This window comes from Triticum aestivum, chromosome 4B (assembly GCF_018294505.1).
Source record: "Triticum aestivum cultivar Chinese Spring chromosome 4B, IWGSC CS RefSeq v2.1, whole genome shotgun sequence".
NCBI lineage: Eukaryota > Viridiplantae > Streptophyta > Magnoliopsida > Poales > Poaceae > Triticum > Triticum aestivum.
The window spans coordinates 236,852,721-236,877,538 of NC_057804.1; the positions used below are offsets into that span (position 1 = coordinate 236,852,721).

At 45.2% G+C, this 24,818-nt stretch overlaps 1 long non-coding RNA gene across 1 annotated transcript; it reads left to right on the forward strand.

Annotated features, from left to right (window-relative positions):
• Positions 1-14,767: 14,767 nt before the first annotated feature.
• Positions 14,768-20,427, forward strand: LOC123094743 (uncharacterized). The gene is made up of 6 exons (XR_006445941.1): positions 14,768-15,259; positions 15,815-15,883; positions 16,672-17,199; positions 17,295-17,421; positions 17,911-17,984; positions 19,180-20,427. It is a non-coding gene; the product is annotated as an uncharacterized lncRNA (long non-coding RNA).
• Positions 20,428-24,818: the final 4,391 nt, after the last annotated feature.

The window sequence follows — 24,818 nt, forward strand, 5'->3', positions numbered from 1 at the left end:
AGCAGTCATCTTGCCTGAAATCCCGCTAGGAAGAAGAACGAGTCCATGAAGAAGACAAACGGATGAAGCCGAACCAAGCGTAGACGAACGAGTCCTCACGATCGCAATGAAACGGGAACTATCGAGAAGAAGCACACAACATGGTAAACACACCACACATGAACAAGGCATGATGCACAACCAAGCATGATGCATGACAAGGCTACATGAAGCTACTCATGGCAAGAGATGATGCAAACAAGAGCAACACATCAAGGCAAGTTTAAATGAGGCCGGGAACAACATATAACAATTCCGGTAAGTCCTCATATGCAAATTTCGAAGTTGGTACAGATCTGAACAAACATTAAGTTGAAGTTGTTAAATAGCAAGTTAAGATGCGCCAAGATGATCTACACGAGATACTAGTCAAGTTGCATATAAAGTTCATTTAATTCGGAGCTACGACCTAGAAGATATGAGCAAAACAAGTTAAACATGGCATTGATGCAAAATGCATACAAACATCAAGCAAACACCTCAAAACAAGGATGCAACATGATAATATGAAACTACATGCAAAAACAAGCAAGTTTCATATAGATCACACTCAAAACGGAGCAATGGTTCCACACATACACTATACAAGTTATAGCAACAATCTGTCCAAAACAGCAACTAGGCATCTTGCAAGCATCAAAACAACATGCTACATGACCTCAACAAGAAAACAAAAGGCATGGGCATGATGTACAGGTAAAGCATAACAAAACATGAACACTGAGCTAACTCCAGAAATCAATAGAACATGCTCAAACACACACGGCAAGATTGCAAATAATAACAATTCAGATTTGCAGAAAATAACATCAAGTTGCAATGTTTAGAGCTTTCAAAAAACATGTTACATGAAATTTTCATGGCAAACAAGGGCATGGAATGAATCTACTAATTGCATAGAACAAAAGTCCCTTACTGACCATGAGCCAAAAAGGATCAGAAGATATGATGGCATCCATGTAAACATGGCAAGTTATATTACAGATTCATACATGGCAGGAACAATGATAAGTAGGCATGTAGATGAGCTTGTACGACTCACCACGGAGCATTACATGGCATGGAAAGGCAACCAACAGTAAGAAGACATGTCTATGAAGCTAAGCATGGCAAGACCAAGTTCATAGGGTGCATGGATCACTAGCAACAATCATGGCAACAACTGAACTTAATGTTAACAGGCTGACAGCAACATTATATAGCAACTTTGGAGCAAGATTACAATAAGCTACAACAGGCCATAAATGCAACTAGTGGCATGGATGGATAGAGCATAACATGTAGAACAAAACACCCTTAGTGAACATCTCCAGATTATGCATAGAATGACTTGTAGAAGCAGGTTTACATAGCATCACGAAATAACAGATTTAGCCTAGCAAAACAGTAACAACAAGTACCCTACTTAACAAGCTCGATTCACTCATCACAAGTCATTGCATGACAAGATAAGCATAGCATCAACAAGAAGACATGTTTATGAAGCTAACCAAGGCAAGAACAGGTTCATAGCATGCAAGGATCAACTACAACAACCTTGGCGAAATTGAATAACATGTAAACAATCTGCCAGGAAACATTTTGTAGCAAAAGTAGAGCACGCAAATGACATGCTAGACTACTCCATAATTTCAACCAGGGGCATGAATGGATAGAGAAAAACCATATATTCAAAACATCCTTACTGAAGTATCTCAAAATATGCATGTATCTCTCTGTAGCATCAAGTTTACATGACATAAAATAACAGCAGAACAGGGACTGGAATCAGCAACATCACGAAGCCTAGTTTGCATGCTTGTGCTAGTCACCACATTAATCACAAAAATACATGGTAAGCACCTCTGTAAATAAGACATGGCATAGTTCAAAACACATGTAGACATCAACCTCATCGGATGCACACATCAAACATGGCAAAAATGACAAATGAGCATGTTCTGTTAACAGACAGCAGACAACATCATATAGCACTCTTGCAACAAAGATTCAGGCATCAAGATGAGCTCAAATGAACATGATGCAATGGAGTGAAATGAAGTACTCGTTGAGATGAACAATTTGACATATTAAACGCACAAAACGGAGCAGTATGCAACAAGTTATGATGCTATGAACAGGGCATGATAATGTCAAAATTCTCGGGGACGGGCGTTTTTCGGGGTCAACCTCGTTTTCAGATCTGGAGTTCGCCGGAGTTCTTGCCGGACAGGAGGGAGGCGGCCGGAGCTGGAGGAGGGGAGGCCGGATCCGGCAAGGAGTAAGTTGGTGGGGGCGCGGGACGACGAGGGGCGGCCGGGGCGGCGCCGGGGAAGGGCGGCGACGCGGGAGGCCTGGAGTGGCATCGGCAAGGAGGCACGGGGGCGGCGCCGGGGTGGCCCGGCAGGGCGGAGGCGGCGGTCCCTGGCGGCGGAAGGGCGTCAGCGGCGGAGGGACCCGGCGGCGTGGCGAGGAGGCAAGGTGCCCGCGGACGGGGCTGCGCCGGTGCGATGGAGGGGCGGCACCGGCGGAGGACGGCGGTGGGGTCCGGCGGGGTCGGCGAGGCGGAGGGCGAGGCGCGCCAGCGGGTGGCGGTGCAGGCTCACGCGAAGCCGGGGCGAGGTGGCCGGGCCAAGCGGGTGGATAGCGGCGGCGGCGCGGGCTCGCGCGGGCCCCATCCCGGCCCCGCGGGCCGCGCGGTGGAGAGAGGAGAGAGACGGTGAGGTGGCAGCCGGCGATTGGAGGAGGGAGGCGGCGGCGCTGATGTGGCGTCTCGCTATTGTTTGAGGTGAGGTGGCGGGATTTTTGTCCGGCCGGACCGGACGTGTCCGGCGGCGCGGGATGGAAGAAGGCTAGGGTTGGACTGCGGGGTTTTCGGGGGAGGGCATATTTATAGATTCTGGGAGCTAGGAGTGTCCAAATGAGGAGCGGTTTTCGCCCACATGATCGTGATCGAACAACCGAGTGCATGGAGGGGAGTTAGATGGGTTTTGGGCCACTTTGGAAGGGGTGTTGGCTGCAAAGAGAAAGGGGGTTTCGGGCTACGCGGATAACGGTTGGAGTACCAAACGACCTCCAAATGGCACGAAACTTGACAGGCGGTCTACTGGTGCTATACCAAGGCCGCTTGGAAAACCTCGGGCCATTCTGAGTATGTTTAACACTCGCTCACAATGAGAGACAAAAGGGGGACGCCGGAGGGCATAGGAGTGCCGGATTGCAAAACGGACAATGGGGAAAATGCTCGGATGCAAGAAACGAACACGTATGCAATGCAATGCACGTGATGACATGGAAAAATGCAACACACAAGCAAATGACATGGCAACGACGGCGAATAACTGACAGACACCTGGCGCATCGAATCGGGGATGTTACATAGTGTGGCGTCTATTGTGGGGTTTAGCTGTGCCCCAATTGATGCTGTTTTTGTAGGGTCCATCGGGTGGACCTAGAATTTGACTATTTTGTCTGCTGGTTTAAAAGAGGTGGACCTGGGTCACTTGTCGAGTATCACGTCGTTCCTGTCCACCGTGAAGCGCATCGCAGTTAACTCTTCGGCCATGAGGGCTTCGGATAATGCCTCTAGGGCTAGTGTGGCGGTTTTATTTTTGGTGCGGAGTTCTATGTCCAGATCACTGGCTAGAGTGATGATTCTGTTGGGCCCAGGCATCTTAAGCTTCATGTACCTATAATGGGGTATGGCTTGGAAGCTTGTGAATGCATCCCGCCCTAAAAGGGCGTGGTATCCACTGTTAAACAGGGCCGCTTGGAATGTAATTTCCTTAGACCTATAATTCTCTGACGTACCGAATACCACGTCCAGTGTAATTTTTCTTGCGCATCGTGCCTCCCGACTAGGGATAATTCCCCTGAAGGTCTGTAGCGACCAGACCTCAAACAGTCTGATCTCTGTGCTTTAGTGTCATCCCTGGATCAGTAATGCTGACACACATAGTACTTGAAGGATGTATAACAGAGTAGCAATCACAAACTTATTACATCGAATGTTTCAAAAGAGAACTTATTACAATAAATATGGCTTAAGGCCATCTAATAACAATAACAACGGAAGGCTTGGAAGATAAGTGAGTCCATCAACTCCAACGGCATCACTGAGTATAGAACCACGACCTAAGGCACCTTACTCGTCGTCTGAAAAGTCTGCAACAAGAATGTTGCAGCTCGAAAACGGGTCAACACATGGAATATACTGGCAATGTAACACATAGAGAGTAATGAAAGAATAGTTATACTACATGCATATATGGCTGGTGGAAAGCTCTATGGTTACTTTTGTATAAAGTAAAATTTTCCCTACTTCAAAGGAATAAACTTATTTAACTATCATGGTGGTTGTTAAACATTGAGAAGATAAACATCCTCTCAATCCCAATTAAGCATCATCATTAAAACCAACAAAATCAATTAAAGTAACATGATGAGATTCACATGATAATCCAAGTACCAGATACTCAAAACGTCCATAACCAGGGACACGGCTAACCATGATTAGTTTATACACTCTGCAGAGGTTTGCGCACTTTTCCCCACAAGACTCGATCTCCCCCGTTGGATTTCTCGCACTACATGGTGTTTGAGAAACGGATGACCGAGACATAGTCTTTAAGAAGCACTAGCACCTTACGATCGGGTAGATAGTTACACCTACTTTCCCCTACATCTGCTAGTCTACCACTGTAAGAATTTGCACGACTTAATCAAGTATGCTGGAGCCCATAGTAGCTTGTGGCTGCACACAGAAGTTTCTAGCATGAATAATCTCATGACCCCTTTGAGCCTGGGTGGCGGTCCATAAAGAAAACAGGCAATCGCTGGAATACCCAGGTGCCTCAATCCACCCAGATGTGTATTAAAGTTGCCACCTTAAATAAACCATTAAATAACAATCTCACATCTGTCATCGATACACTCACCCAATCCACGTCTACTAGCATAACATGGCATAATGAGCAAACGTAGAAGTAACTCCCAAGGGTTTGATAATAAAATAGGTAATAGGTACTACCTCATCTACTTCCCAAAACCCACATATTAATTAGATCCTAATCATGCAATGTTTGAGGATTGATCTAATGCAATAAAACTAGGTAGTAAAGAGGTATGATCAAAGTGTTACTTGCCTTGCTGATGATCCGTGAAACCTAGGGATTCGAAGTAGCAAGCAGTGCACTCCACGTACTCTATCGTAAACAAACAAGCATACAATAAGTACTCGTCTAATGCACAGGTAAAACTCAAATAAGAGAACTAACTAGAAAGTTCAACTTAAAAACTCTGGTTTGCAAAAAGAATCAAAACGAACGAAGCAACGAAACACAAACGGCGAAAGAAACAAGCTTCGTTTACTAATCTGGACCTAAGTCAAATTTTACGGTAGCAAAAACTTGTTTGAGTTGGTTAAACGGAAAGAGGGTTTCAAGACGAAACTCTAGGTGCTTGAATCGCCTGATTCCGATAAACGAGCGAAAAGTTATACTAGGACGAAAATCGGATCAGAAATCGCGATCAGAAATAATCGCGGAAAACCGAGAAAAAGAAAAACCGACGAACAGATTAACGAACGGACGTTTGTTAACTGAAACTAAATGGCGAACTCGTCCGTTAAAACGAACGAACGAGCGAACGCTTGCTAAATAAATAAACCGGAAAAAAATAAACCGATCTAAAAAAATAAAACCTAGGGTTTTCTAAAAAAGAACCGGGGCGGTGGGGCGGCTACCTCGGCTCGGGCTCCGGCGAAGTCTAGCGGGGTCCAGCGGGTTCCGGGGCTGCGGGGCAACATGGGGTGGCGGGGCGGCGGCGACGGGCGGCGGCTTAAGGCGACGGTGGTTTGCGGCGGTGGCGGCTCCGGCTTGGGGCTCTAGGGGGGTCGGTTTATAAAGGAGGGGTGGCGGTGGCTTGCGGGAGGGGGCAGTTGCGGCGGCATCGGCGATCGGGACTCCGGTCCTGATCCGGAGTGGGAGACGGCGGCTGCGGTTGGGCCGGCTCAGCTAGGCCTTCGGCCCAGTCAGGCGCTGGTATTTTTTTTAAACAATTCCGCCGAACAGAAAATAAATCCTAGAAAAATAAATAAAAAAATCTAAAAATGCCAAAAAAAAAAATTCACCGTCTAAATAAAATATTTAGAGCGAGGTGAACATTTTCTTTGCCCTAAAATGCAGTTTTGAAAAACATGCAATTTTCCTAAATTCAAATAAAATAGCGAAAACTCCAAAATAAATCTTATTTGATTTTTTTATTAAATCCTCAATATTTCTTTATTTTGGGAAAATCAATTTATTCCCTCTCTCATATTTTTATGATAGAAATAATTGAAGATAAAATAAATAAAATCAAATGATCGTATTTTCAAATATGAGAAAAACTCAAATATGAAAATAACGAAATCCCCAACTCTCTCCGAGTGTCCTCGAGTTGCGTAGAATTTGTTGATTAGGCCAAAAACAAAATAAAATATGATATGCAATAATGATCTAGTGTATAACATTCCAAATTGAAAATTTGCGATGTTACAAGGTCGTACTGCTTTGCTCAATGCGGCTCTTATCTATTTCCATTGTGTTAAGAGTTTCCTCATAGATGAGGTTTAATCAGCTGCCGCTGTCCATGAGAACTTTAGTAAGCCGGAAGCCGTCCACAATTGGACTAAGGACCAAAGCATCTAGTGCTCGGATTGTTCGGAATTGCGGTTCGTCGCTGGCATTGAAGGTTATGGCTGTATCATTCCACGGGTTTATTGCTGCAACTTGGCAGGCTTCGGCGAGGCTGCGGAGCACGCGCTTACGCCTATTGTTTGAGGCGAAAGTCTCGAAGACTGTCAGTACTGTGTTGTTATTCTCTGCGGGATGGTGCTCTGCGGTATTGTTGATGAGAAGGTCCTCCCCGCTCTTGGCCACCTGTCGGAGTATCCAACATGCTCTAAGGTTGTGTGGGTGTATGATGCCCGGTGTGCTGTGAATTTTGCATGGCCTGTTGAGCCATCCCTCCAGTACGGTTCCACACCCAGTAGAGGATTTGGCTTCTTTGTAATTGGATTGGGTGACTTGCGATAGCGCACCCTTTTAGTTCGGACGAGGGGTTTAGTTAGAGCCGGGGGATCCCAGAATTTCGTTTGGGTTTTCCAGGCGCTTTCCATCGCACAGTACTTCTGCACTATGGCCGCCAAGTCGGTGAAGTGTGATATGTCACGGTGACTTATGGCGTTGAGGATTCCCTTGTCCGTGCAATTTTCGCAAAATAATGAGATTGCGTCTTTCTCGTGACAGTCCTGAACCTTGCTCATTACAAGGAGGAATCTGGCCCAGAAGTGATGTACTGTCTCTTTGGGCTCTTGTCTAATGTGGGAAAGATCAATTGTGTCTGGATGGGTGGGTTGACTTAAGTCCAAATCCTTACCCAATTTGAGACCCAGGGGCAAGGGAGCCCCCGAGCTTGGCAGCTTGGACTCCGGGATGTTGCCTAATATTTGTGGCCCGTTACCCGATTCTAAGTTCGGAGCCCGGGCCATGTTCTCCCGTAGACGGGTGTCCGACTCAGAGAGCTCAGGAATCCGGACATAGTTCGTCCTCAAAATAGAGTAAGAATCACTGTTTTGTTCCTCCACCACCGTTATCTGATGGGTGACCGGCGGAGAGTTAATCTCCCTTTGGTCGGGTTTAAGCCCGATCCGATCATAGTCCGTAGCGACTCCCAGGGCGGCGATGCGATCCAAGAGCTCGTTCATGGAAGAGAGCTCCATTGGATCCATCTACTCGGTGAATTCCGAGCTGACGTGGAGGCTATTCTTGATGACCTGAGAAGTCACCGTCGGCGTGGCAGCCGAACGGGTGGCCATAACGAAACTGCCCAATCGGAGAGTCTGGCATACAGCTAGGGTTCCTCCAGAGGTGATGTTGTCCTTGACAACAAGGCGAGCCATCGAGCCTTATCGCGAAAGCACGGTGGAACTCTCAATGAAAGCACCAATGTCGGTGTCAAAACCGGCAGATCTCGGGTAGGGGGTCCCGAACTATGCATATAAGGCTAATGGTAACAGGAGGCAGGGGACATGATATTTTACCCAGGTTCGGGCCCTCTCGATGGAGGTAATACCCTACTTCCTGCTTGATTGATCTTGATGATATGAGTATTACAAGAGTTGATCTACCATGAGATCGTAGAGGCTAAACCATAGATCCTAGCCTATGATTATGATTGTTGTTGTCCTACGAACTAAACCCTCCGATTTATATAGACACCGGAGGGGGCTAGGGTTACACAGAGTCAGTTACAGAGAAGGAGATCTACATATCCGAATTGCCAAGCTTGCCTTCCATGCAAAGGAGAGTCCCATCCGGACACGGGACAAAGTCTTCAATCTGGTATCTTCATAGTCCAATAGTCCGGCCAAAGTACATAGTTCGGCTATCCGAGGACCCCTTAATCCAGGACTCCCTCAATGACGACGGCGACAGATTCCCCTCTCCGGAGCCCCGAACGGAATCCAGATCAGCCCTCCCGAGAGAGATTAGGGCTTGGCGGCGGCTCTATATCGTAAAACACGATGAATCCTTCTCTCTGATTTTTTTCTCCCCGAACGTGAATATATGGAGTTGGAGTTGAAGTCGGTGGAGCATCATGGGGCCCACGAGGCAGGGGGAGGGCCCCCACCCTCGTGGACAGGGTGTGGGCCTCCTGGTCTTGATTCTGTCACCAATATTTTTTTATTAATTCCAAAAATAATCTCCGTGAAATATCAGGTTATTCTGAGAACTTTTATTTCTGTACAAAAGTAACACCATGGCAATTCTGCTCAAAACAACGTCAGTTCGGGTTAGTTCCATTCAAATCTCGCAAGTTAGAGTCCAAAACAAGGGCAAAAGTGTTTGGAAAAGTAGATACGATGGAGACGTATCACTCATCCACTTGTACTAGTTCATTCTCATCCTCCTCGCGAGGCAATCCACCATAATGCAGGAGTAGGGTTTTACACCGCAAGGTGGCGCAAACCTGGGTAAACTGTCGTCTCCACTCTTTTCCCCGCTCGCACAAACTCGACGAGGTCAAGCCATGAGGCTATGATCTTGGGGCTGAAGCTGGGTTAGATCTTCGCACACGCGCCAGAGTTCGAACCTTGTTTGGGTCCACGGAGCCACGATTCCGATATTACTTTGTTTGCTCTCTTTGGCAGGGGACTAGGTCGAGGTATTCGGGCATGCAAAAGTTGCTCTTTGGCCCACTCATGGCCTCAAGAAAGCTGCGTCATGTAGGATCGAAAGTATGTCTAGAGGGGGGGGGGAGTGATTAGACTACTTGACCAAATAAAAATCTTTCCTTTTCCCAAGTTTAAGTCTTGGCAGATTTTAGCAACTTAACACTAGTCAAGAAATCAACCTACACATGCAATCCTAAGAGTATAGCAGCGGAATGTAAATCATTGCATATGAAGGTAAAAGGGAGGAGTTTGGAGGGAGCAAACACAATGTAGACATGGAGATTTTTGGCATGGTTCCGACAGGTGGTGCTATCGTACATCCACGTTGATTTAGACTTCAACCCACAAATGGTAATGGTTGCGCGAGTCCATGGAGGGCTCCACCCACGAAGGGTCCATGAAGAAGCAACCTTGTCTATCCCACCATGGCCATCACCCATGAAGGACTTGCCTCACTTGGGTAGATCTTCACGAAGTAGGCGATCTCCTTGCCCTTACAAACTCCTTGGTTCAACTCCACAATCTTGAGGGAGGCTCCCAAGTGACACGTAACCAATCTAGGAGACACCACTCTCCAAAAGGTAATAGATGGTGTGTTGATGATGAACTCCTTGCATTTGTGCTTCAAATGATAGTCTCCCCAACCCTCAACTCTCTCTCACAGATTTGGATATGGTGGAAAGATGATTTGAGTGGAAAGCAACTTGGTGAAGGATAGAGATCAAGATTCTGGTGGTAGGATTGGAATGTCTTGGTCTCAACACATCAGTAGGTGGTTCTGTCTCAGAAAATGAGTAGTGGAAGTGTAGGCACGTTCTGATGGCTCTCTCAGAAATGGAGAAGGGGGTGGAGGGGTATATATAGCCTCCACAAAAAATCTAACTGTTACACACAATTTACCAAACTCGGTGAGACTGAATAGTGAAACTCGGTGGGACCGATCTGGTTCAAAATGTAAATGTTAGGGTTTTCGGTGGGACCGACAATATCAACTTTGTGTTACTCATGTGCTAGTGTTAGGACAAAAGCTCATTTCGGTGAGACCGATCACGTGAACTCAGTGAGACCGATTTCAGTAATAAGAAAACAGAGACTTGGTCAAGCAAACTCGGTGGGACCTATCGCTCATTTTGGTGAGACTGAAACATTACAAAAAGGAAACAGAGAGTTTGCATTGTGAACTCGGTGGGACTGATCGCTCATCTTGGTAAGACCGAAACATTACGAAGGGAAACAGAGAGTTTGCAATCCCATCTCGGTGAGACCGAGATCCCTATCGGTAAGACCGAACTGATTAGGGTTTCTAGATATGGCTATGTCAAGTGAACTTGGTGGCGCCGGATAGATAAAATTGATGGGGCCGAGTTTGACTTTAGGTTTAGGACATATGTGGAAATGAGAAAGTGGTTGAGGGCTTTTGGAGCATATCACTAAGCATTTTGAGCAAGCAAGCCATTAAGCAACACCTCATCCCCTTTTAATAGTATTGGCTTTTCCTATGGACTCAATGTGATCTTGGATCACTAAAATGAAAATGAAGAGTCTTGAGCTTTTGCCAATATGTGTCCTTAGCTTTTTGAGGGGTCCACATATCTAGTCCATGCCATGCCAACCACTGAACTTTTTGAAACATTAATCTTGAATGGATATTAGTTCAATGAGCTATATGTTGTTATGAATTACCAAAACCACCCGGGGATTAGTTTCACTTTCAATCTCCTCCTTTTTGGTAATTGAGGACAACATATAGATCAAAGCTTCAACAAATGATAATATAAATGAAGTACATCGTCGCTTTGAGAAGTATGTGATAAGCAAGAGCTCCCCCTAAATTTGTGCATTATTTAAATATTGCTTTTGAATGCAAATGCACAATCGATTAGGATCATGGGTTACTCTTCCATGTCACATACATCTTGGTGGAGCGCTCACAATGATAGAATATAAAATATGCACTCATCACCAAGTCAAGATATGAATGATCATACATAAGAGATAGAATATCATCATCCAAGCACACATTAAAGCATAATATGATCAAACACATGATCATAGGAGTATCTCACACACAAGAACAAATAGTGTATCAACCAAACAAGCAAGTAGACCAGTAGAAAGAGAGGCAAAACAAGCAAAACACACACTCTCTCTCGAAGCTTATAATCGATACACTTTTCCCCCTTTGGCAACAAGTTAACAAAAAGCTTGAAAATGCATAGTGATATGCGGCTCTCTAAGCACGATCTCCGGGAGCTCTGGTGTGTGAAGGTGGCATGGAGAGGAGTCCTGCAACAAATGCACCTGAAGAGGTCTATGGAGTTGGTGGAGTTGCAACTGGAGGAGCAACTGAGGCTATAGCTGCTAGTGCTGAAGTAGCAGCCCTAGTGTCACTGGTTGGCACAGCCATAGACCTTTGTGCCCTTGGCATTCTCTGAAAACTTCAGTTGTAGCTCTCCCTCTTCTCTCTCCAGCTTCTTCCTGGAGTTGCTCAACTGTAGTCCGGATCTCTGTGACCTTCAAGTCTAGATCATAAAACTTTGTCTCGATGATCCTCTCAAGACTCTCTTGATTTTGTGTCAGGGTTGCCAATCCTTTCTCAATTCTCACAGTGGCCTCAAGCAGATAGCTAAGCTGATCCTGCTTGGTGTTGAGGTGTACAGATGAAGCATCTGGAATTTGTGAAGTTTGTGCTGCCTTCTCTGCCTTTTCTTTTTCCCTCTTCTCCTGGGCCTCTACTGATGTAGGATGTGAAGCATCCATGACAACCTCATTGTCCTCAAATTCAGGCAACAGAGGAAGGTGCTCCTTGTCCAAAAGATATATGCCTTTTCCCATCTTAGAGTGGATGAGCATCTACATGTGTGGACCATAGCCACATGATCTCTTCTGATCATCATTAGTCCTCTTTATTGTCTCAACTATCAAGGTCATTACCTTGAACTTCTCTGGCACATCAAACATATGCAGCAGGTTTATTGAATGTCCGCTAATCATCATGTCATCTCCACACTTGGGAAAAAATATGTGCCTTAGAATAGTGTTGATGGTGGGCAGCCCAGACAATAGATAATATACTGAGCCATACTTGTGAGTCTCCAAGGCAGCATTAGGAATCTCCTTGTACATGTGTGCCATGGAGTTGTATCCTTTCCTAGGTTTGGCATAAACATCTATGTCATCTTCTTGTTTTTCAGGGGCATTGATTGTCTTGGCACACTCAGCAACAGAAGATTGGTACCTTGTATCCTCTGTCATCCAGACAATTTTTCCATCTGGGTAGAAATGTGCACTGGAGTAGAAATGCATCACCATCTCATCATTCCATTTGGTGAGTTTCTGACCAACAAACTTATAAACTCCAGTCAGTCTGAAGCTGTCATGAACTCTTGGGAAATAATCTGCATTGTTTTCAATGTACTCCCAATCAACCCATCTCATGTCACCGACTATGGGCTTCTTGTCCAAGAGTATTGTCTCATAGAAGTCATGCTGCTCCTTGGTGTGGAACCTGTAATCTACAATCGTCCTTCTCCTGGTAGCATATGGGTTTGTCTGTCTCCATAGCCCGAGACCTGCATCTTTCCTCAGCTTCATATTCTCAGTAATTGGATGTGTATAATCATGATCTGGTATCTTGGGTTTTAACTATTTGAGCACTTGGGCATCTTCTTCTTCTTCACTTGAGGCACTGGGGCCTTGTTCTTCTCAGCGGCTGGAATATTCCTTGTTGATGTTTTGGGTGCTGATGGCATAGAAGCTTGTGCAGCAGCATCAGCCTTGGGGGTAGTCTTGGGCTTTGATGGAGTAGACCAAGACTTGATGGCATCCCCCATCAGCTTCTTGGTCTTGGCAGGAGGTGCGGCTGGCTCTTCCTCCACCTCTTCATCATATGACCTGATCATGGATGGCTTTCCAATCACTCTGGCCATGGTATTCTTGACCCATTCCTTTCTCTTCTTGCCCTCAACAGCCTCCTTTTCTTTTGGCTCAAGGGTGAGATTAATTGCTTCCTGCGTTGAGGATCTGACTTTGGACATGGGGATCCTTCTGGCAGGCGCCTTCTTCTTCAGACCTGGCTTGGTTGAAGCTGCAGTGCCAAACTCTTTCTCGACAACTTTCTTCTTTTAGGTGACCTCGTCATCAAATACAAAGTCTTCATCTTCTAAGTCAGAGGTTTTCTTATTCTTCTGCCTGGTTGCAGCCTTAGGTAGGTTGCTAGGAGTTCTTCTGCTCCCATCATCATAACTGCTGTTAGAGGGACTAGTGCCCTCACTCAGGTGTACCTGTTCCTTAGATCTGTTCTGGCTGTCACTATTGTCTGACATAGCTAACACTGAAAGCTGACCCTGTGAATAGATAGTGTTGAGATAGAGTGAATGAGCATCACAAAGTGCAGAGATTTTGCAAAACAAATGAGTCAAAAATTTAGTTTTAGTTTTCTGCAAAAATCATTTTGGAGCTACCGATATGTCCAACTCAGTGACGCCGAAGCAACTTTTAGAGTCTGAACATGTGAGATCGGTCAGACCGAGGCATAGTTCGGTGACTCCGAGATTGCTAGGGTTTCACAGAGAAATGAACTCGGTCACACTAATTTGTATGTTTCGGTTAGACCAAAAAATACAAGTGCAATGGCCTGGGACAAATCGGTGAGACCGAATTCTCCAAATCGGTCGGTCCGAGATGAGTTCGGCGGAAACCTATCTTCACACATGATAGCTCGTTTCTGAGAACATTTTTTTAAAATAATTGTCGTATTACAAGTTTATTATTTTACCTGGTAACTTGGTCACATATAATGACATAATGCGAAGGTTTTCCATTTTTTTTAATTTTTTTAATTTTTTATGCCCGTTTCAAAATGTGGTCAAAACAGCGGGAATGACCGTTCCTAGCTAGTGGTTGAATCTTGGAATTTTTTGGTGTTTCTCTGATTAAATAGATACTTAAGTACCTAGAAATGATTTTTTTAAAAAAATAAAGAGGAACCTACGAGGTAGCTGCAGTTCAAATTTGACTCACTTCTTGCTGAATCGGCGAAAATTTGACTTTTTCACAAGAGGTGGATAAAAACTTTTGACACCCAACCATTTGGTCAATTGTGCATTAATATGGCCCAATATTTTAGAAAAATGATTTGGTCCAATTTTGCAACAAATATTTGGTAGGCCCTTCACAATTAAACCCACTTTGGGCACTCGAAAAATGGAAAATTGAGTTTTCGTCCAAAGAAAATGAAAACTTCCTTACGCAACATTGTTTGACATTCCAAGATGCACTCTTGTGCACAATATGATATCAATATTTGATTTTTTTCATGTGAAAAAGTAGAAGAAAAACAAAAGAAAAAACACTATTATATGTGCTCTATTCCTATTGGTGGAATTCATTGTCACACGGATCGATGACATGGCGCCCATCCATCCATCCATCTCTCCATACCACATCCATCCATCCATCCATCCAACCATTTATGTACAGAAAAAAAGAAAACCCGACCCGCATCCACCCACCCAAACCCTACCAAGATCCCATCGATCCCCTCCTCCCATCACACCCCTCCTTCCCCCATCTCCTCGCCGCCGCCATCGACGGCGCTCCCCTCGATCCCTCCCACCGCCGTCTCCCTCCCTCAGATCAAGCTCCCCCTCCCCTCTCCCTCCCACCTCTCGAAGCTCTCGCGTCCCACCGCTGCTACTGACTACCACGCCGCCGCCGCCTACCACGCCGTCGCGGCCGGCCACGAAGGCCAGTACCCGTACTACTCCTACGGCGGTGGCGCCGACGCCTTGTGCCACTGTGGCAGGCCAGCGACGGCAGCCGTGCCCACCGAGGAGGGCTTCTTCGACGACATCTTCTGCACCCGTGCACGTCAGGGCAGTCGAGGTCCAGGTGCAAGTCCACCAAGTTCTCGTCGGTGATCAGCTCCGGCAGCTCCGCCTTCCGGTCACCGGCCAAAAGTGGCGGCGCGGCAATGCTGCCCTCTCCTCCTTCACGTTCAAGCTTAGGTGAACCAGGCATCAGGTGCGATTCAGGCGACACTGCCCTCTCCTCTCCCACCCAAGATCCCCATAGCAGTTTGATCTGTAGTTGTGTCATTAGGTAGCCAGATCCCCATTTCGTGTCCATGTAGTCGTAGCACCATTAGAAGTCAACCAAACCAATCAAGCAAGCGATGTGTTCATGTAGATGTAGCAGTTAATCAACGTAAATGGCGGGCACCAGGGCGTTCTCGTAGATCCAAACTTGGCAAGTCCAGTTATTAGTCAGTAGTAGCATTTGTTGTGATTCTGAACATGTTGTTCTATTATTGCACTGCATTCTGTACCATTCCATCACAAGGTTCAGTTAAGATTCAGTTGCAAGCTTTGCATGTCATTAAGATTCTGGAAGATGATTTGGTTCACCTCACCCAATGATTTCTTCGTCATAAACTGAGCATATGCGGTTTCTTCAGGAACCCTCCTTATTGAAGTGTGCATCCATTCCATTGAGATGGCTATTGCAAGCAGCAAAGTTTTGTTGATAACAGTTCGTGTGCTTGCTCACTAACAAGTTTGCATTTCTGCCCAATAACAGGTTCCACTTCTTGGTGGAGCGATGTGCGCGTGCACCTGGCATTTCTTCTACAACTCAGTGTCTCTCGAGGTAACATATTAACCTGAGGGCAAAGCAGTTGCATTCCCTTTGCTACTAATCATCAATATCAGCTACACAGTAGGACTCAACCGCACCGTACGCCGGGCGTCGTCGTGTAGATTTTGCCGACCGTGTAGATTTTGGCCCTGCATTCCGGTTCGAGTATTCACTATTTGACTGTCATTGAGCAACTACATGCATGGACTATGCAATGCTCTTTAATTTAGAAGATCTGTCACTCTGGTCTATATTACTGTACTAGTCAGTGTCACATTTCAATTGAGCCGTTAGGGCAAGAAAAGGCAATTGCCAGGCAACTACTCCCTCCATACTTGCAAAAACTTCTTGTATTTTGGTACAGAGGCAGTAGTTACTAGTGTGTTTATCAAAGCTTTACTAGTGTTTATGAGTAAAACTGTCATGTCTATTTCTCTAAACGTTCTGCAAATAATTTTAAAAACCTACAGTTTATACAGTTTTGTTGTGGTTGATTGACATCCCGGTGGAGATAAAATTCAGGACCAACTGTTAGCTTTTTGTGAAGCAAAAACATTTGGTAAAAAATCGTAGAAACCCCAATAAGTCGATTTATAGTTGATAGAAGAAGTATGATTTGGTGTTGGTGTGTGTGAACTTCTGACATTTTGATCTCTGAATGCTAGTTGGACATTTTGCTAGTCTGGCATTTTGATATCTGAATGCTAGTTTGACATTTTGATATCTGAATCCCTTTCTCCTCTCATCTTTTCTTCTTCTGCTCTCTGTCTGACCCCCTTCTCATCTCTCTTTTGAACCAGGACGTCACCATGGGAGAAGAGGGCGTGATGTCTTGTGCTGCTGCTTGGGAGGGACGCCACGGGCCTCCCTCCACTTCTTCTTCTCTTCCCCTAACTCCATCAAGGTGATGGATTGGTACAATGACCTACTCCCCTGCTTCCTATGCTAATTTGGTGTGCAATGTGGATGTGATGTATTTTAGGCACGATTAAATACGTATTTTCGTTCAACTTTGACTGAAACAACTTGTTGTTTTAGTTTCTTGTATGAAGAACAAATATGACGAACACATTTTCTTTTCCTTTTTGTTCAAGATTCATTTCTAATTATAAACCAAACTGAAATTGCAAATAGTCTAGAATGAATGAAGCAGAGAGTCCTTCCTTCTTTGGCAGCTGGCACAATTCCTTGTACAATTCCTTCTCAAGGTGCTGGTGTTTGTGGAGGTGATTGACCTCTTTTTTTTCACTCTGTGTATCAAGGTGCAACTGCTGAGGATTGATAGGTGTTGTTCGGTGTACCTCGACATGATTTCCAGGACATGAAATGTGAGCTATCTAAGCTGATTCTTTGTTCCCGAACATGATTTATCCTTCGATTTGATCAACATTATCTTGTTATGTCTCTTGTCTATCATGTGCAGCGGCAACAGGATTTGCAGAGTACAAGGGTGGGCTCATCGAGGTTTGTGGTGGTAGGCTCGCTCGGCCCTGGCATCTTCTGTTGAACGGACATGCTGCCTCTTCAGTGTCGGCTACATGAGAGCCATGGTGAGCTCTCTTCTCCCCGCCTCCGTTTGCTTGCTCTGAGCTTGTGCTTGTGAGAAATTACATGTCACCTCGCTTGAACTCCCTAGCTACACCACACCTTGTTGAATACACTAGTCATGCTCTTGCATACATGTTTTGTTGGACGAAAAAATGTACAATGATCTACTCCTTGGGATATTAATTCTTATGATATATCTTGTAATTTACTTTATTGTAAAAGTTAAACCCACTACACATGTTGAGTAGAAATTGTTTTAGTTTGTCATACATAATTGCCTATGCTTGTTGGTAGCTATTAAGTGTATAATTCATCATGGAAGCATAGGAATGTGATGGACATCATCAGATTACATTTATGTTCTGAACTTATATATTTAAACTCAGTGTTTAGATTCTGTATCTGTAATCATAAGCTTCACTTGTAGTCTGGTCGTTCTAAGACATATTATTGTTTGAGTTAAGTTCACCGAACAATACTTAAAATTTCAGGAATCAATGAAGCTGACCTCCTTGTAGAGTTGTGCGAGGTACCAAATGATGACCTACTCGCGCAGTTGTGATAGGTACCGATGACCTCCTCATACTCACCGATAACAAGTCTGGTTTCACATTTGTTGGGCACTATGCTTTTGGTGTATGATATGGCTAGGAGAAAACACACAGTTTCCTGCATTGTCTGATAATGTCAATTTGTTCTGTAAGATCTGAGTTTATTGTACTATAAATGGTGATAATATTGCGCCTAGTATGTTCACGACCTTTTACATTGTATGGATAATTGGATAGACTGAGCTACCGTCTTCCCCTGTATACTCCGCAGTCAAACACATATGATAGAGTAGATATTTTCTACCTGTAGCATCATGGAGGTATTAACTACCTGATGTATTCGTAGAACAACATCATGTTTGAATATGCCAAATGTTTGGGCCTAATGATGTTCTGTATTGGGCGGCTGGTTTATTACTTTCTTTCAAGGTTTATGTGCAATGTTGGATTAATGATTGAAGTGCATTAGCGGTTTATCTTCTTCTTCACAAGTCTGTTTGCAATGGATGGACATAACTGTCATTTTTACCTCTTGCATATTTGACATAAATGACAATAGCAGTAGGTATTGAAATATATGTGAAGGTAGAAGCTATCATTGTTTCCTTGTGGGTCGTAATTCTTTCTCTCCAGACGCGTATACTGCCTGATGTATCGCTCATGCTCATATTCTGTATCGAGATAGTCCTAATATCCATCGGGTTGTAGATTGATTACCCCTGAAAAAGCTATGCTTCTTTCCTTGGATGATAAGCATGGTCGGCAGCTATGTGGAATCCTTAAGATAAGTGGTCTTTAGTTTCTTTTGGTGCATCTGCGTGCACATAACAGTCTGTTAATTTCTCTTTGTATAATGAAGAAAATATGTCGTTGTCGTTTGTTTATTATTATCTATCATCTGTAGATTGATTTTTAGGCCATCAGTACTTCTATGTATAATTTCTAGTCTCTTGAATGAATAATTTTTCTTTAGGTGCCATGCATCTTGTGTTACTACATACATTTGTCGTGAAGTACATGGTTCCAGAACTATGGTAACCCGTAGTTTGCTCAATTGGTGATAGTAGGATGATGGAAACATCACTACTGAAAGTAGTTCCTCTTCCTTCAACTAATCATCATGTACTAGAGTTTCTCTTCTTCTTACTATTGTTTGGTTTTTGGCGTCACTAGCTTATACTGAAACGTGCAGACTTTACCCCTTGCTAGATCCTTTGGTGGAGGTGACCCATGTGATGGTGATTCGCTCCAACAGTTCTGGTCTGGAAGTGGTGGTGCTACACTGCTACTGCTCCTATGATGGCTATGCATTGGTAGGCTCGGCAGCCTCCCTTGGCTGTCGTTGTGATGGTGAAGCTCGGCCTAGGCTACAACCACTTCCGATGAGCTCCTCAGGTCGCCTTCTACCCCTCCTACTCACTCCATGATTCTTTGCTTTGCCTTTGTGAGGTGTAATTGTTTAATTCTTGTCATAGTCGAGAATTGGATGATATATTGTATCTGTCATGAGGTACATGGTTCATGGATATGCCAACCTGCAGCTTGTTGTACTAGTGATAGTAGGATAATGCAAGTTTTGACAATCCATACATATTCCTGCATGTTAGTGTCTCTCCATGTAAGTACGAATTCTAGTGAGAAGAATACAATTATTATTTAACCAGTCCAGATTTTCAACATTTGATGTGCTTCCAAGGGACACAGATCTCTACTCTTCTATATAATACACACTTTGTTCTACAAGCAAGTCAGTTGTACCATGTTGTTACATCACAACAAGGTGTCATTTGATGTACTATTGTTGTTGATGCTCCCTAGAGTCTAGATGTAGATGTACTGTTGCTGTTGATGCTCTAGTTGTAGCCTGTACTATTGCTGTTTTGCAACTACAGTGTTAGTTTCGCTGCTGCTAGCTGTTGGCTGCTACTAGTTAGTACTTAATAGTTATTGCTAGCAGTGCTAGTAGCTACTGCTGCTGATATTGCTTGTGCAATTGTGCTAGTAGCCAGTAGATGTTCATTGCATGACCTGCACTAGTAGCTAGTAGATGTGTTGGTACCTGTACGCTAGTACTGTTGGTGTGTTGAATGTCTTAGTAGAACATCATCAGGTTGATGTGTTGTAGTCAAGTTTTGGAAGTTTTGCCATGCCATGCTGAGTGTTTACTGAACTGAGGTATTTGGGGATTTATGTGTAATTTTATTCTCTTGAATGGATATTTTTTATTGGCAATCATTTAACTTCCACTGTATCTCACTTATAATGTTTTTGAGGTGGCTGCTGTTGTGACCATGATCCGAAGAAGCTTGGAGATGTGCACTATAGTTTTAGTTGATGTTGCCACCATGTTTTGATGCATGTGTATTTATTTTTGATTGTATGCAAACTTGATGGATCATGCAGACGTATATGTGTGGTTGTGAGTTTCATTGAGTGATTTCTGGATTTGATTATTTAAATGAGAGAATTATTGATTGTTTGCTGTTGAATGTGTAAAAGAAATCTGTGACTAAAAAGGCTGAATGTTCTATTGGATCGAATAATATTTGGGCTCTAAAAAGGCTATGGCCCAAACAATAGTGGATTGGAATATTGCGCATTTACGAAAAAGGTATAAAAAGGCTTAATTAAATGGACTATGAAATGGATGAGGCCTAGAAATAAAAAGGCTGAATTGTTGGGCTTGGCCCATGAAGCCGATCAAAAATTGATAGGAAAAAAAATAAGGCCAAATTATTGGGCTCGGCCCATGTAAAACATCGAATTAGACCGGGCTGAATCTTGTCAATGACCTTTTCAATTGGTCGCAATTTTGCCACATCAGATTGCCACGTCGGATCCGACGTGGCCTGGGTAGACAGCCAGTGACCAAAACAAAAGGTCATGGGTTCAACGACCTTTTGTTTTTGTCATAAACGTCTACGACCTTATCCGAAAGAAGGTCGTTAATTTCAGTTTATGACTGCCAGCTTTTGACCATCTGTTTTTCGTCACAAAAAGGTCACAAATGAAAATCAATGAGCTTTCAGCGACCAATAGTGAGGGTCACAAGTTGACATATTTCTTATAGTGGGCAAGGGCAAAATGGTCATTTTCAGAATGTTAGAACATTATGAAAACGCCACCAACAAAACAGGCTCGACGAACAGAGAACGTGGGCTTTTCAATCACTTCAATTGGAGTTATGGTTGCGGAGACATGGCTGTTCGTTCATTAGGCAAAAAATCAAATAAAAACTATTCGTTTCTACTCATAATGGATGAACGTTCACAAAATAGAGGTTACAGTCAGGGGCTGGAAAACTGAAAGCACAGTTTGGTTTAATACATCTTCGATCGGAGAAAATGTAATCTTGCCCGAAGAGCCACTAGAATACGCTTTTGGGAGGGGAAGTCATATTCTATGGAATACGCCTCCACTTATCGAGCTGGACCAGGGCTGGAGAGGCTGACGAGTGGGGTTGTGAGGGAAGTGGGGCCCGCCTGGCCCAGCTCGTATACTTCCTCGCCCTGTCCCCCCGTGCGGAACATAGGAGGGCTAGAGCAGGGGCACTGCTGGTGCTGGACCGGCCGGCTCCAGCACCTCCGGTCGAGGCGAGGCCACCGGCTGGACCGGAGCGGAGCGCCGCGTCCACTTGAATGCAATAGCCGCGCCGAGGAGAGGTTGAGCGATGGCTGTATGCAGTGGCCACTGGCAGGGGCGGCGACCGAACTTTGGGCGCGTGGCCATAGAGGCTCCAACGACAAAACAAGGGGAGGGGAAGGTGCGCCAGAGTGTAGGGGAGTTACTAGTAGACGAAGGAGGAAGGAAGGGGCTCGGTGTGGCTCGAATTCAAGCGGGGCCGGCGGCGGCCATAGCGGACAGAGGTTAGGAGGAGAGGCTCCGGTGCTCGAGGAGAGTGCTATGGGTGGCGACTAGATGTGGAGGAGTTCAAGGGAGATACTTATAGCCGTAGGGAGGGCTTGGGAAGGCTCTATAGCACACGGTCGACAATCCATGGAGGTGGGGACGGCGGTCGGGTGACGGGCACGGCCAGAGAACCGCGTAGGACGTGACCAGAGAGAGGGTGAGGGGTCCACAGCGAGGGCGACAACACGGGGAAGCTCTTGGGCAAAGCTAGGCGATGAGAGCTTGAGGGAACAGATGAAGACGAGGGCCCCATTCTCCAAAGCACATGGATGGGCATGCCAGTCGCGTAGTCACCGCGTGAATGCGATGGTGACCCGTGCTCTGGTCGGCCCAACCATGTTTGAGAGACTAGTCATTCAAGAGAGAGTGCCAAGGATCAAAGGAACAAGAACACGGGCTCAAGAATTGACCACAGCTTGCTAGAAGACAAAGGAACAACAAAGTGTTTGTACTGGGTGGGGGAGAATGGCCTAGCGAAAGATTCTGAGATTTGTTTGGGGTTGATCATACACAAAGATGACCATTCAGGACAAAATAGGAAAATGAATAATCCTGAAATATTTTTGAACTGGAGGAGGATGTGTTTTGACATATTGGTGGAATATATGATCCCAAGAATTTATGAGAATTCTGTGGGAATTTTGGGAATGACAGAAATATAGGTTGCTTCACAACCTCGGGCAAACAGGGTTATTCCTTTGATACAAAAAAAGGAATATTCCCAAGAATAAGAATTTGTGATTGGGCTAATATGGAAATGACATGGTCTTGGTATGGGTTTGAGGATGACAAGCCACTTGGGAGACTGAGAAGAGATGATCTTCCCACATTTCCAGACCACAGAAAGCCACAGAAAAGCAATCCAAAGCAAAAATTCAATGAATCCAAAGAAAAAAGAAAGAGACAAAGATCAGGGTATTACAAACCTTCTCCCCTTAAAGAAATCTCGTCCTCGAAATTTGGTTGCTCAGGGAACAAGTATGAATATTCTGTCTCAAGGAAACCGTTTCCAACTCGGGTATGTTTTTTTGGTTTATATATGATGTTCCCACTAAATTTCATATGACTTAACTGCCTCACTCTGGGTTGTTTTGCTCACTATATCCATATTCTGACAAGGCTTACCTGATATGTTACTCTGATTCCAACTCTTTTATATCTGCTAGCTTATCTAATATATTGTCATGACTGGCATATGTCATCTTCCCACATGTGCAGTTGTGATTTCCAATTGACATGTCATTCTTCTCTACAGCTGTTGGGGATATAATCCCATGATATAACCTGCCATGGTTAGGTCGGGTCATTTAGGTGGTGGCTGAGGAGCAAGGATTCAAGATGGGCTGAGGCGCCTAGGTCAAGACCCATTAGGCGGCTCATAGAGTGGGACAGCTTAGGGCCCAACATCCGAAGATGGCGGCTCATGGCCGTGAAGACCAAGTTGCCGGGAGTTTGCTTGCTTAAGAGACAAGTTAGGAACATACCAAGTCACGGGTCATAGTACGACCCAGACTCGTGTAAGCCCTGGGTATAAAGGCAGGTCTCAGGAGAGATAGGACTAAGTTTCAATCGATCAATAGCTAGGTCAAGCAATCCACTCACTTGTATTGATCTCCAAAGGAATAACAAAAACAAGAAGGAAGTAGGATATTACCTCGATCGTAAGGGGCCGAACCTAGGTAAACTCGTGTCTCTCAATTCCGCTCAACCCCGACAAGCTAACCTCCTAGTTGCAATGGCCTCACGAGTAAGTCCTCACAATAGGACATTTGCCGTGACAAAACCATGAGAGTTGGCACCCACCATGGGGCGAGCTCATGGTGGTTTCCAGTTCTTGAAGGGCTCTTTCCTAGGGATCGAGGAATATGTCGTTGGCAGGATGACCAAGAGTCGTCGTGGAAAGCTCTACATCCACGATGCCAGCTGGGGCCCCGAGGCCGACTCAATCGAGTACAGGTACCGGGTCCCCTTCAGCAGAATCCACGTATTCATCAGCAAGATCTGTAGATCCAAGCTTGAGCTGGACACCTACACTGACCTCGTCGAGCCGGCTCGACATGCGCCACCCGCCCGGTTCCATGCTTCCGAAAGCATGTTTTCGCGGGTGCACGCAAGGTGTGGAACCGCGGAAAATTCCGTGTCTGGAGGAGAGACTCTCATCTACTCCGATGCTGAATCTTCAACAGGAGAGACAGAGTCAATCTACCAGCTTCAAGACGGCAGGCTTGGGGGCTGTTCTGATGGAACAGTATTCCGTACCCGTACGAGCCACCGAGCCGCCATCTTCATAGAGGGTATGGTGCCGGCTCTCAACATCACGATGGACAGAGCGACAGCAACGACGGGCCCTTCAGGATCCGGTTCAGCCAAGCCCCCGGCTCAGGTTTTATTTGAGTTGATGGACACATTGACGACCTTATAGGGGACCGAGGTCACGGCAGAAAACCAGGCGAAGTGCAATACGGAGATTGCGAATATTCGGGAACAAATGACCAAGTCCCCGGAGGATATAAATGCTAAAAACGCAAAGACGACTGCACTACAAGCTTAGGTTAATGCTGAGGCGGAGCGCCCGAAAGCGGAGGCTTGGTGTTTAACTCTTGATCAGAACACATCTAGTGTGGTTTACAAGAGGAGATATCAGAGCCATTTACCTCCGGGTTACGAACCAACACGTTTGTTTAACACTCTCGGGGCAGGCCCAAGTACTCCAGGAGCGTTGGTTATACCCCAATTATCCATGGATGCACCTAGAAACAGAGCAGCAACCCAACCTCACCAGCCAGAGCCGGTCCTGAGAGAAGAGCCAGGACCAACCCGCCCCCCATTCGGACGCCGCCATCGTGCTTTCCGACACCGCCGGGTCACTTCTCCAACCCGGTGGATAACATGGTGGCAGCGGCAACCCAGCTTACCACAATTCCCATTGTCGGTGAATC